This window comes from Microtus oregoni, unplaced genomic scaffold (assembly GCF_018167655.1).
Source record: "Microtus oregoni isolate MIOR12 unplaced genomic scaffold, Mior012 000055F_ref0000237, whole genome shotgun sequence".
NCBI classification, from domain to species: Eukaryota; Metazoa; Chordata; class Mammalia; order Rodentia; family Cricetidae; genus Microtus; species Microtus oregoni.
The window spans coordinates 2,391,389-2,404,002 of NW_024543831.1; the positions used below are offsets into that span (position 1 = coordinate 2,391,389).

A 12,614-nucleotide genomic window follows, 5' to 3' on the forward strand; every position below is an offset into this window, starting at 1 on the left:
AGAATACTAAGCTCCTAGCATTGCTGTAATGAAGTTCTGGAGTGGTAGCTAAGTCTGTAAATCGCTTGTCTCGCAAGCATGAAGACCTGGTTTCATGGTCAAAACCCACATTTAATAGCAAAAGCCAGTTGTCCTGCAACATGTTTGAAACCCCAGCCCAGGGGAAACAGAAATAGGTGGGTACCTGGGGCTTGTTGTCCAGTGAGAAAAGAGACAATCTTAGATATAAAAGTTAATAGTGCCTAAGGAATGACACCCAAGGATGTCCTCTAACTTCCACATGCATGCACAGTTTGCACAAATACCCACATACATGGTACATTCTCACACACATGCGCTTACATGTATACACACACTAGGAACACACACACATGTACATACATATATACACACACCAGGAACACGCACACATGCACTTACATATATACACACACCAGGAACATGCACACATACACTTACATATATACACACACCAGGAACATGCACACATGCACTTACATATATACACACACCAGGAACGTGCACACATGCACATCATATATGCACACACCAGGAACGTGCACACATGCACATACATATATACACACACACCAGGAACGTGCACACATGCACATACATATATACACACACACCAGGAACGTACACACATCCACACATCTGCAGGAACATGCACATATACATAGACACTCACCTACACCCTTATACACAATAACACATGCACACTCCATGAATTAATAGATAGAAAATACTTGCAGTTGTGTCTGCCCGTAAGAACAGTCAGCAGATTTGAGTCAGTGTTGGTGTCTTGAGCACTGCTAGACTTTTGACTGTAGCTCTGAAAACATCAGGCTCTCCCTTGAAGCCCCATCTCAGCTGCTGTTTCTCCGTAAGATATTGTCAACTTCTGTACCACAAGTCATTACACATGACTGTTATTTTAAAATCAATCGTGACCGGGCCGTAATCTGGGCAATAAATGTTTTAATGAAGTAGAGTGCACCTGGGTCAAGGAATGCAGATTACAGATGTACAGCGTAATACTCTCCCAGGAAGTAGACACAGCTGCATAGTCACCACTTCCCTCAAGGACCAGAACATCACCAGCACCCCAAAGGCCCTTCTAGTGTTTCCCTTCTAGTACCCCACTCCCTGGAACTGCAATGAGAGAAAGTAAAACAGAATAAAGTCTAATTGCGATAGACTGAAGAGATGTCTCAGGGAGTAAAGGCATCTACTGCCAAGGTTGACTGCTTGAACTCGATTCCCAGGGCCCACAAGGTATAAGGAAAGAAGGGATTTTGAACTGTGGCATGCACACACATGCACACGTGCACAACACACACATCAATTAAAATTAAACTATAATTTAAAGCACTAAATCTAATTGTGTGAAGTGTAGTGGAAGCTGACCTCTTTGACTTAAGCTTGTTTGTGAGGTCCCTTCCATCCATCCAAGTGCTCAGGTGTGCATCCACAGCAAAGCAAGCTGTGCTGCCCACGTTGATGAAACACTACTGTTCACCATGGAGAGAGGCTGACCAAACCCCAGCAAGAAAGCCCTCTGAGAGCAGGGGAGGCTGTGGGGGCATTTCCACCAGAGGCCATTGCTGTGTTTGCTTGGTTTGGGGCATGATGGAGGAAGGTCATTGGCTAATAAAGGCACTGCCCTGGCCCATTTTATTAGTTAGAGGATAGGTGGGAGGAGTAAACAGAACAGAACGCTGGGAGGAAGAGGAAGTGAGCTCAGAGACTCCACAGCTCTTTCCGGAGCAGACGCCTCAGCAGAGACGCCATGCCCCGCTCCCGGGCAGACACACGCCATGAAGCTCCGACCCAGGATGGACTAGGCTAGAATCTCCCCGGTAAGCGCACCTTGGGGTGCCATACACAGATGATTAGAAATGGGCTAAATTAATATGTGAGAATTAGCCTAGAAGAGAATGGGCCAAGCAGTAATTAAATGAATACAGTTTGTGTGTTGTTATTTTGGGGCATAAGCTAGCCGAGCAGGCGGCCGGGGTGCTGGGGACGCAGCCCCGCCGCTCTTATTACTACAGTTGGCGCCCAACGTGGGGCTCGAACCCACAACCCTGAGATTAAGAGTCTCATGCTCTACCGACTGAGCTAGCCGGGCAGGCAGCCGGGGTGCTGGGGACGCAGCCCCGCCGCTGCCTTTATTACTTCAGGGGCATATCATTGTTGTGCGTGTTCCTGGGGTCCACGTGACATCTTAATGCCTGTAAAAGGAGTGTAGTGATCAGAAGGGGGAAATGCACAAGCCTAGGCCTGAAAGGATTCTTATTTCTTTGAGTGGGAAACATTCAGAATGTGTCCTAGGAGCTATTTTAAAATATGCTGTTAATTGCTATCATCCCGTGACTACAAACTATGAGCAAAAACGATCACTCTATTCCTTCTATCTAACTGCATCTCTGTGCCCATCCATCCCTTCTCCACCCTCCCAGCCTGTGGTAAAGAGGTCATGGGATGGGGATAGCTCTGAGAAGATAATTCAGTAGATGAAGTGCTTGCTTGCTGTGCAAGCATGAAACCCAAGTTTAATCCTCAGAAATCATGTTTTGTTTTTGTTTAAAGTCATGCTTGGCAGTATGTACCTGTAATCCCAGTCCTGGACAGGCAGCATCAGAAGAATCTCCAAGACAGACTGACCAGCCAATAGAACCACATCGCTGAGCTCTGGGTTCAGTGAGAGACCCTGACTCAAAAAATTAAGGTCAGGAGCAATTAAAAAAAGATATATGATGTTGACCTCTGTCCTACACACAAATGCACAAAATGGAGTCACTCTGGACACCCTCCTAAGCCCTGGTGTCAACTCCAGCAGTGGGTGCAGTCTATCTAGTTGTCACTCTGCCATGAGTGACAGCTGATGACAGTCTAGACTTGCTAAGAGCACTAAGCACCAATCCAGCAGGACAATGGGGAAGACATTTTAGTGGTAGTGAGCATGCCATAACCCAGGCATCAAAGACACTCACCAGAAGGCTGCTTACAAGGAAGGTTGTATCATCAAATGGCCGTCACTCTGATGATGGCCCTGGAGTCCCTTCCTTCACAGGGATTCTGTTAACTACAGGGTTGCTAGATTGACCAATCTCAGTGGGCAGTGGGACAAACCTCAAGGCTGCCCACATGAGATAAAGATGGTGACTATGAGCTGGCCATGGGTCCCTGATCTGACCAGGCAGTGGTTTCCCAGCAGGAGGACTTTACCCCTACTCTGCAAACTTTCCCAGTCTTTCTATCTAGGCTGAGACTCACAGTCTCTAAAGGAACACTTGTCTTGTTCCAGCCATCTGTAGGATGGATATTGCGAGGACTTCCTGCTCAAAAAGAGCTACTGCTCTTCTGCCAGAGCACCTACTTGGGGCACAGTAGGTCACCTCACTCTCCAGGTGGAGTTCTTTCCACACAACCCACTCACATTGCTCAGCAGAGAAGTCACAGTAGAAGGGAGAAAATCTGTTCCCCAAAACATATCCTGGAAGTGACTGGGCTAACACACACACACACACACACACACACACACACACACACACTTTCCCTATATATGTGTGTATGTGCATATGTATGTATGTGAAATCTTTCCTCTCTCTGGTCAGAATTCCTTGCCTTGAAGGATATACATAACACTTCCTGCCCCTCTGGTGGCAAACTTCAGCATGTGCTAGAGGCGCCAAGGTATCAGGGTACCAGCAGGTCTTCCTCCTGTTGAGGGTCATGTGGGCAGTGTTATCTTTCTTTCCTCAGCATCATCTCCCCATTCCACAATCCCAGGAGTCATCGAATGGGTTTTAGAATTCCATCTCCCAGCCAGAGAAACCAAGCCAGCAGAAACTTAAGTGACCCCCACCCCCATCCCAATTCAATCCAAATCTACCACTAAAGGACATGTGGCCAAGAGCAACCTGGGACAGATTGACAAAAAGCATTCAATGGGTTTGCCCTGCATGATTACCAATGACAGCAAACAATGCCCTCTGTCTGCGGGCATCAGAGCCTGCCCCAACTCTGGGCTCACCTCCAACCTGACTCACTCCAGGCCAGGCTGCTCAGCAGGAGCAGAACCAGGCAGATTTTGAGAACAGTTGCTGGGTCCTGTGTGGTGACATGACTCTCCCTCTTTTCCCTACACATTCTGCTGGGAGTCAACCTTTCTTAATGTCAAAATCCTACCCTGGTGCTTTGATGGAGCCTGGAAGCGCAGGCTGGACCAGGAGCTGGGAAGACCTGAATCTGGGTCTCAGTCCATTACCAATTAGTTGCATGACCTTTGTCATGCCACCGAATTCTCAGATCCTGAGTTTTCTCTTAAGTCCCACAGGGGTAATTCTCCCTATCCTGGGCACCTGGGAGTTGTTTTAATAATCAACATCAGGAGATTGGAGAAGGGAGTAGGAGAGGAGGAGAAATGAGAGTCAGCTGAGGAAGATGCCGCTTCTTCCTCTTCTAACAGGGCTCCAGGCTGTGTAAGCAGCATCTGGAGCCACTTCCATCCCACACCAATGAACCAGACAGAACCAGACTGTCAGAGGATGCTTCACTAACACTGGAGATAGACTGTGATAGAATGTGGCCAGCCCCAGACCTTTGATCTCCAGGACCTTCTGATATCTGGAAACACAGATGTGAGGGAGAGCCTGGAAAAGGATGGGGACACACCCACATGTACACATGGGTGCATGCACACATGACATATATGCACCTTCACATACACTTGAACATGCACACATCCACATACACACTCATACACACGTGAACATATGCATAGACACTTGCACATACACATACTCACACAAACACACACACACGGGTACTCATGCACACATGCACACACATGCCCAGTCACATGCACACGGGGGAGGGGCTTAACAAAGAGATGCCCTCTGGTCATTGTGTCATGTGAACATCTCAGAGTGAGTTTATACAAACTAAGATGGCTCCATGTCACCAAACTATGTCTTAGGGGACTCCTGCTATACAAACAGTCCATCATTAACTGAAAACCACGTGTGATGTGTGACTGAACAACCCTATACACACAGAGCTAAATGGATCTTAGCATCTAGGCAGCTGGGTGGCTCAGGAATTCTTCTGAAAAGGAGAAATAGTTATTGATATCCAGGGGCATCTCCTTCTGTCTCCAGATATAACCCACCCCAGCCTTACCTCACCAACCAGGATGTGCTCCATAGACCTCTCTTGGACTCCCCCCAAACAGTGAACCAGGGCCAGGGTAGCTGCAGCTGCCTGCATCCCCTACTACCAAACCTTGCAAAGGGTCTGTCCTTGCCTTCCTGACACCCTCTCCTGGCTCTGGAGGCAGCTGGGAAGAGCCAACTTAGTCTCTGACCCCCTGGGGCTGGTTATATTTGGATGTTAAAGGTAATGACACATTCCCACCAAGCCCTCCCTCTTGCCCGCCTGCTTCAGTAAAGTCTCCTGGCAGGGAGGGGGTTGGATTATATTTAGGGCTGGCATTCCCTGGTAGGCATCCTGTTCAGAAATGGAAATTCTTTTAATAGCTAGCCAGACCCGAGTATTTAATGAGCTGGTCTTGACTTTTTGATTTCTTCTTCTTGGTGGAGGACTGGGAGCTGCCTCTGCTAATTAGGAGTCCCTGCTCGGAAAACATCCCGTGTTCCGCACTTCAAGAAGACCAAGAGCTCCCTCCCACTCCTCAGGGACCCCTTCTCCTGCTCCCTTGAAGCTTCTGCCTTGCCTCGAGAAGCTTGTTTGCTTACCAAAAATGCACTTCTTCCAGGAAGCCTACCAGGATTTATCCACCTGCCTCCAACTGTGACATCAGACATGCCCTCGAGTCTTTTTCTAGGCCACCTACAATTATCACTACAGTGTGTCACCAACAATTATCAATGGCTTGTAAGAACACCTGTCTCCTGTGCAGCCACAGAATACCAGGGCTGAAGGAATCTTCTAGAGGGGAGACTTCCTTAGAATCCAATAAAAGAGGGAGGTTGGGGCAGCATGGACCTCTACTCAGAAAAATATAGACTTTTATACAAATTTATTCCAGGCTAGTGCATGTGTGTGGTATTGTCTACACATGTGTGTGGTGTGAGGAGACCAGAGAACATTCCTCAAGCACTGTCTACTTCAATAATAATTGAGACTGTGTTTCTCACTGGCTGGAGCCCATCGAATAGAGCCAGCAAGTTCGGGGACCCATGTGCTCTACCCCCAGAGCTCCAGGAATGGGTTTTGCACATGGGCTCTAGGGGCTATACTCACATCCTCATGCCTTCAAGGGGAGCGCTTTTCCCACCGGCCCCTCCAGCACATGCCTACTAGCATCCAGGCATTAATCCAGAGGCACAAGGACACTCAGATGCCTGTCCATGAACTCCAGGCTATGTGTCTAACTCCTTAGCTTCCTGGTGCAAAATCTGTCATTTCCACAGAGATGGGAAGTGATTTTTCTCAAGGTCACACAGCTAGTATGTGGCAGAATGGGGTTGACATCATCCAGGCTTCTCCCACTAGCACTGCTGGGTCTCCTGTAGGGGTCTCCTCCAGCACTGGGGCCACTAGCCCACAAGAGAGATCTCTGTACCCAGAGGTCCTCCTCTGCCACCCTAGTTGTGGACAGTGGCTGTGGAAAGAGACGATCCATGTTAATTCTGGCTATGCCTGGTTTCTGCAAGTACCCAGGGTGTACAAAGGAAGGAATAGGGCAGTGTGGATGGGAAACCCCCAGTGTGTCCAGGACTGTCCTTGCCCCCGTGCTGCTGAGTGCTCTGGTGTCCCCTCCTGGGAGAGCAGCTCCACTCCTCAAGAAAAATGTCCTTGGAATCTACGACATGGAACTTGATGCACAGTGGGAACTGGGGCGTGGAAGGAGAGGGGAGCAGGTCGGAAAAGAGATGATGGCATGACACCAGTGTGCAAAATGAAAACAGAAAGCTTCCGGCTGGTGGGAGACACCTGACTTGCCTGACGATGGTGCCTGAGTTCCAGGCTGGCAATCATCAGATGAGACAGAAAGTTCAAGCTACACGGAGACAGAGAGAGAGAGAGACAGGGAAAGCAGGGAAAGGGAGAGTTTCCCAATCTCACCTGCCCCGTGGGGCTGTGTTTCCTTTTCTGTCCATCCAGGGCTCACTAACCCCTGGATGCAGAGCTCTGTGCCCAGGGCCACAGAGCACCCGAAGGACAGCATGGGCAGCCCACTGTACCCCTCCTACCTCATATCCCATGTGCCAATGGGAAGCAGAAAATCCACAGACCACTGTGTTGTCTGAGGTTTCTATCCTGCCCGGCTCCTGCAGTCGTTAAGTTCTAAAGATCACACAAAGGTCTACATTAGTTATAAACTGATTGGCCTAGTAGCTCAGAGTTATTAACTCTTATAACTTATATTAGCCCATTATTCTTCTCTATGTTAGCCACGTGGCTCAGTACCTTATTTGGTGATGCAATCACATCTTGCTTCTTCTGTGACTGGGTCATGACTGCAGACTGTACTTCCCTCTTCCCAGCATTCTTGTTGCCCCGCCTCTACTTCCTGCCTGGCTGCTGGCCAATCAGCATTTTATTAAAAATAATACAAGAAACAAATGTTTACAGGGTAAAACCATTGTTCCACAGAACCACTGCAGTCTTCAGCCAAAGAAGGCTGCCTGGAAGGTGCCACATTGTAAGACTGAGCAGGTTTACTGGAGAGAGCTGGGAAGTACCTCTGGGAGGATGTACAGGAGAAGACACAGATTATCTTAAGAGATGCAGGGTGAGTGGTGCTGTCCAGGGAAGGGAAAGACTCAAAATCCAGACAGAGAAAAGGTGTACCCCCCACAATATGGAGTGATTCGATCATGGCTGGCTGTCGAGGGGGAAAAGATAGAGTGATGGGTCTCTTACCAAGGTGGTAGAGGGGTAGGTACCAATACCTTTCACTAAGGAAATGGGGTTAGAGTAAGACTTCAGTGGAGAAAATGAGTTGGTTTTGTTGTTCAATCAAGATGTTGAGTGCCACCAAGGACAGACATCTCAGGAAGACCACAGCAGTGACAAAGACACAGACCCTGACCTCAGGAAGTGAAGTCCAGTGAGGAGATACACCTTTATCTGTTGACTGCATCGTTCGTTATACATATACCCTTGTGACAAGGAGAGAGCGGTCAATAGACTCTCGGCTAGGCTAAGAGGCGGGAGCTGACATGAGAGTTGAGAAATGGAGCAGGATGTGTTTGTACACATGCATGAGTGTGTGTGTGTGTGTGTGTGTGTGTGTGAACACGAGCACGTACACAAGCTATCATACACACTATGAGAAAATTACGTCAAACAAATATGGCAATGGGTAAAAGTAGATATCCTTAAAATGTCATGTTCTCTGGACCATTAAGAATACACTAACACTCCACCTCCCCCAATAAAAAAAAAGAAAAGCAGGCATCCTCGAGAATGTGCAAAAGGAAAAACAGTTGAAAATAATATGGGGAGGGAGTTGACCTCATCAGCCATGAGATATAGAAGGTGAAGCAGTTACTATTTGGCCCTTCCAATTTGGCTTGTATTTAAAAATACTTAATTTTTGTCATTGGACAAAGACAAAAGGAGATTGATGGTATTGTGGTAAAACGGTATCATAGTTAGTGTTTGGTGGCAATTCAAGGCATATATGTCCAAGAGCCCTGAAATATTTCCAATGGTTCTAGTAGCTTTGTTTCTGTGAGTTTATCCTAAAATAATCATCATGAATACAAAGACATAAAATAGTAAAACAAACCAAAAAAACCCAACCAATCAGAAATGGTCTCTATATCCAAAAACAGAGTATGTGATGCACTATGATGTGTCCATACAGCGGGTCTCACGGGTTTCATTCTGACTTAGAAAGAATGCATAGAGACATAAAGACGTAAAGTGAGATAACTAGGAGACAGAGCTATGTATGAGGCTGTCTCTACTATACCAGTGTGTGTGTTTTTACATAAAGGTTTTCTTATTTAAAAAAAAAAGATTTTAAGGAAATATCACAAAAAGCTCATAGAGTTGGATTATGGATCTCAATTTTCTTTCAATTTTTATTTTTAAGATGAGGATGGAGTCCAGCATGGTGGTGCATGCCTTTAATCCTAGCACTGAGGAGGCAGAGGTAGGGGAATATCTGAGAGTTTGAGGACAGCCTGGTTTACATAGTGAGTTCCAGGACAGCCAGGGCTACATATAAAGGCTGTGTCTCAAACAAACAAAGAAAGAGAGGCTAGAGAGAGCTGACTCACTGCTCTTACAGAGGTCCCAGGTTCCGTCCCCAGCACCTACTTGGTAACTCGCAACCATCCCTACCTCCAGTTTCAGGGGATCCTCCTCTGACCTCCGCATGCACCAGACACAGATTTTCACTCATTTTGTTGTTTGGGGTTTTTTGTGTTCTTTATATGTCTTTCAACCTATCTTCTACAGCCCAAGCTGGGCTTGAATTCATAGTAATTCTCCTGCCTTAGCTTTCCAGAGTGCACTACAGGTATGAACCACCATACTCTCTTAGGCTTCATTCTTTGACATCTGTATTAGGTGTGTGTGTGTTGACTCAGTTGGTCTATGTCTATGGTGTAGTGTATGTGTGTATATTGTCCACGTACACATATCCATGTAAGTGCATGAACCCATGTGCACACAGAGGTGAGAGGAGGACATCAGGCGTCCTGTTCTAGCATGCTCTGCTATATTCCCGTGGATATGGTCTCCCATTGAGCCTTGACATACGCTGACAGCTAGCCACCTCCCCGAGTCTCCTGTTTCCACCCTCCACGGCATTAGAAGGGTTACAGGTGTCTATGCCTGCCTTGTCTGGCTTGTTTTTTATGTGGGTGCTGAGGATTTGAACTTGAATCCCCATGCTATACTCTTGCTGCCCTTACCAACTGAACCATCTCCCGAACCCAGAACTCACCCACTCATTGTTAAAAGGTGACTTAGTGCTCAAAGCCATTCACAAATAGAGAAGACAGTTGGTTCCTCTGTGCCTCCTCACCGTGGCTGGGGTTTGTCTTCTAAGGATTAGGGAAAGTGGGTCTTTCCTGGAGCCATAGAATAAAGAAAGATTTTCCTGGTCTCTTGTTTCTGGTTCTTAGGATGTACTTACAAGGAGAACTGTTATTTAAAGGAAGAACCCCTGAGAGAGAGTAAGAGTCCCCATCCCACAGCCCAGTGAGAGCTCAGTGAGGGAACTGGCCCCTCTGCCTGGGATCTCCTGTGACTGCAACAGGAATGATTTCCTTATGCCCAGCAGAGCTCGGCTTTCCCCACTACACAGAATAGAAAACTAAGGCGAGAACGGAAAAACTACACAAGCTGCTATGTTCTGAGTATTCCCCAGCCCTGGGCCAATGAGGGCATGCTTATAATGTCTTCTTACAGAGAGGAGGTTGGGGATGGTGACACTAAGGCTCAAGGAGACACAAGGTGCTTCAAGAGGATGCCACAAAGGAGGCAAGCCAGGGCTCTGGAGGAGATAGCCTGGCTTCCCTGAAGCAGGAGGTGCTCAGCCAGGCAGTGAGAACCACAGTCAGGGGCCCCTTTCTGACTCTTGCATCTCTCCAGATCCCTCTGTCTTTAGCCCATCCACCTGCTACACACACACACACACACACACACACACACACACACCCTTTCTTCCGCAGGCCTGGCTGGAGTGGAGAAGTCTAGTCCAGCAGAGACAGACTCGAGGAGCTTAGGCCTGAAAGAACCAGGTGGCGAAGTAAAGGAAAGCTGACTGAGGCTCTCAGCTTGAGTGCCATCCTTCTAGCTCTGCTTTCTGAGTAAAACTGGGTTTGCTTGTGGCTCCCTGAAGGGTGGAAGGACTCCAGGCTCACAACAGAGGGCTGCACCATAAGCCCAGAGATGGAGGCCTGTAACAGACCCAGGAGAACCTGTGCTTAGGGACTGGGAAATAGTTGCCATAGTATCCCCAGAATGCAATGGAAGAGGGGAGCAGCAAGAAAAAGCTTGGAAAGACCTAACTAAGGAGAGAGGGAGAAGCAGTAGGAACCGGAAAGCCGCCTCACTGCAGTGAAGAACCGCTGCTTTCAAGGTCTCTCTGACCACAGCCAACAGCTTGTTCTCCAAGGCAGACAATGGTGGTCCCCAGAGGTCATGCAAGCCCATGGCAGAGAGCCCAGGATCCCAGACAGGCCCTTTGCCAGGGAAGCATGGGCAGACAAGCTGGAAGGGGAGAGATCTTCTCCATCTCGGCCCCATGGGACCATCAAGTCACTTGGCCTCTTATCTTCATCTGCCACTGGAGGCCCCAGGAGAAGCCGGACTAGTTAGGAAGGTGGGTCGAGGGCAGGATGCAATGAAGGAAAAGATGTTGGAAATGGCTGGCCTACCTCCTCTGAGCATAAATAAAGAAGCGGCAGCCATGATGAACCTGGCCACATAACTTGGACAGTCAAGAGATCTGCCATTAAAGGAGCAAAGCTTACCTCCCTATTCACAGGCAGGGTTCCTTATTCAAGGCAAGGCCTCTGGTGTCCCTTACCATTGAACACAAGCTTAGAGGGAAGGGGAGGCGGGACTCTGTGCAGCAGCTGGAAGCAGTGAGAGATCAAATTCACCTGAGCTATCACCTCGGAAACGTGTTTGGAACAACTGTCCTCTCTAGGATCTGGACGCTGTAGCGCCACTCCTTTACCTCATCCCCTTGCTCCGTGAAATCTCTTTATACTGCAAAGCATGTGGTCCAGAGAGCAGGCGCTGGATCCCAGCCGAGGGTCAGACACCAGGCTGGTTGGGGTGCTGAGCTCACACAGACACTACCTGCTCATGCTATCTGCAAAGAGTGATACCAGGCCATCTGGTGATGTGCACAGCGGGTGATGTGCTTAGGGGAGGACCTGGGCTTTGGGTCTGCCATGCTGGGGTTGTAATGCCAGCTTTGCCAGTTCCTACCGTGAAGCCCTGGCCAAAGCAGCTGTCCACTAAGGTTCCTCATTGATTAAGTGGGTGTAAGAATGCCTTTTTTTTTTTGAAGGATCATTTTAAGGATTCCATATAAATGTGTCTGGCGCATGGTAGATGGTCAATAAGTGTGTGTTAATACCAGTAGTGATGTGTTTGGCCCACATACAAGTATCTTGATCTTGGACACCACTCAGGAAATTGCCCTCCCCTCGTGTGTGTGTGTGTGTGTGTGTGTGTGTGTGTGTGTGTGTCCAAATACATGTAATTTCTAAAGGTAGCCTCACCTGAAATGATCTCACTCTTTACACTTGTACGGAAGATAGGAGTTGGCTTCCCTCTTTGAGAATAAAAACCTCCCTTCCTAATGAATTCTGTTGTGGTACCTTCAAGACAGCAGTCTTGGGCTATAAAAAATATTAAAATGCTTGTGGTTTGACTGAGAATGTCCCCCTAGGCTAACATGCTTGAACACTTGGCCCCCAGTGGGTGGTGCTGTCGTGGAAGGCTGTGGAATCTCTAGACATGAAGGAAGTGGGTCACTAGGGCAGGCCTTCAAGTTCTGTAGTCCAGTTCCACTTCCTTCCACTCCATGTGTCCTGACTGAGGCCTCATTGTGACCACATCACTGGTCATTGTTTTCTCTGCCATGATGTGCTGCATCTCTT

At 48.0% G+C, this 12,614-nt stretch overlaps 1 protein-coding gene across 2 annotated transcripts in view; it reads left to right on the forward strand.

Annotated features, from left to right (window-relative positions):
• The window catches only part of Dscaml1 (DS cell adhesion molecule like 1), a 326,833-nt gene that overhangs the window by 166,196 nt on the left and 148,023 nt on the right, over positions 1-12,614 (forward strand). The gene's annotated exons all lie outside the window — the stretch shown is intronic.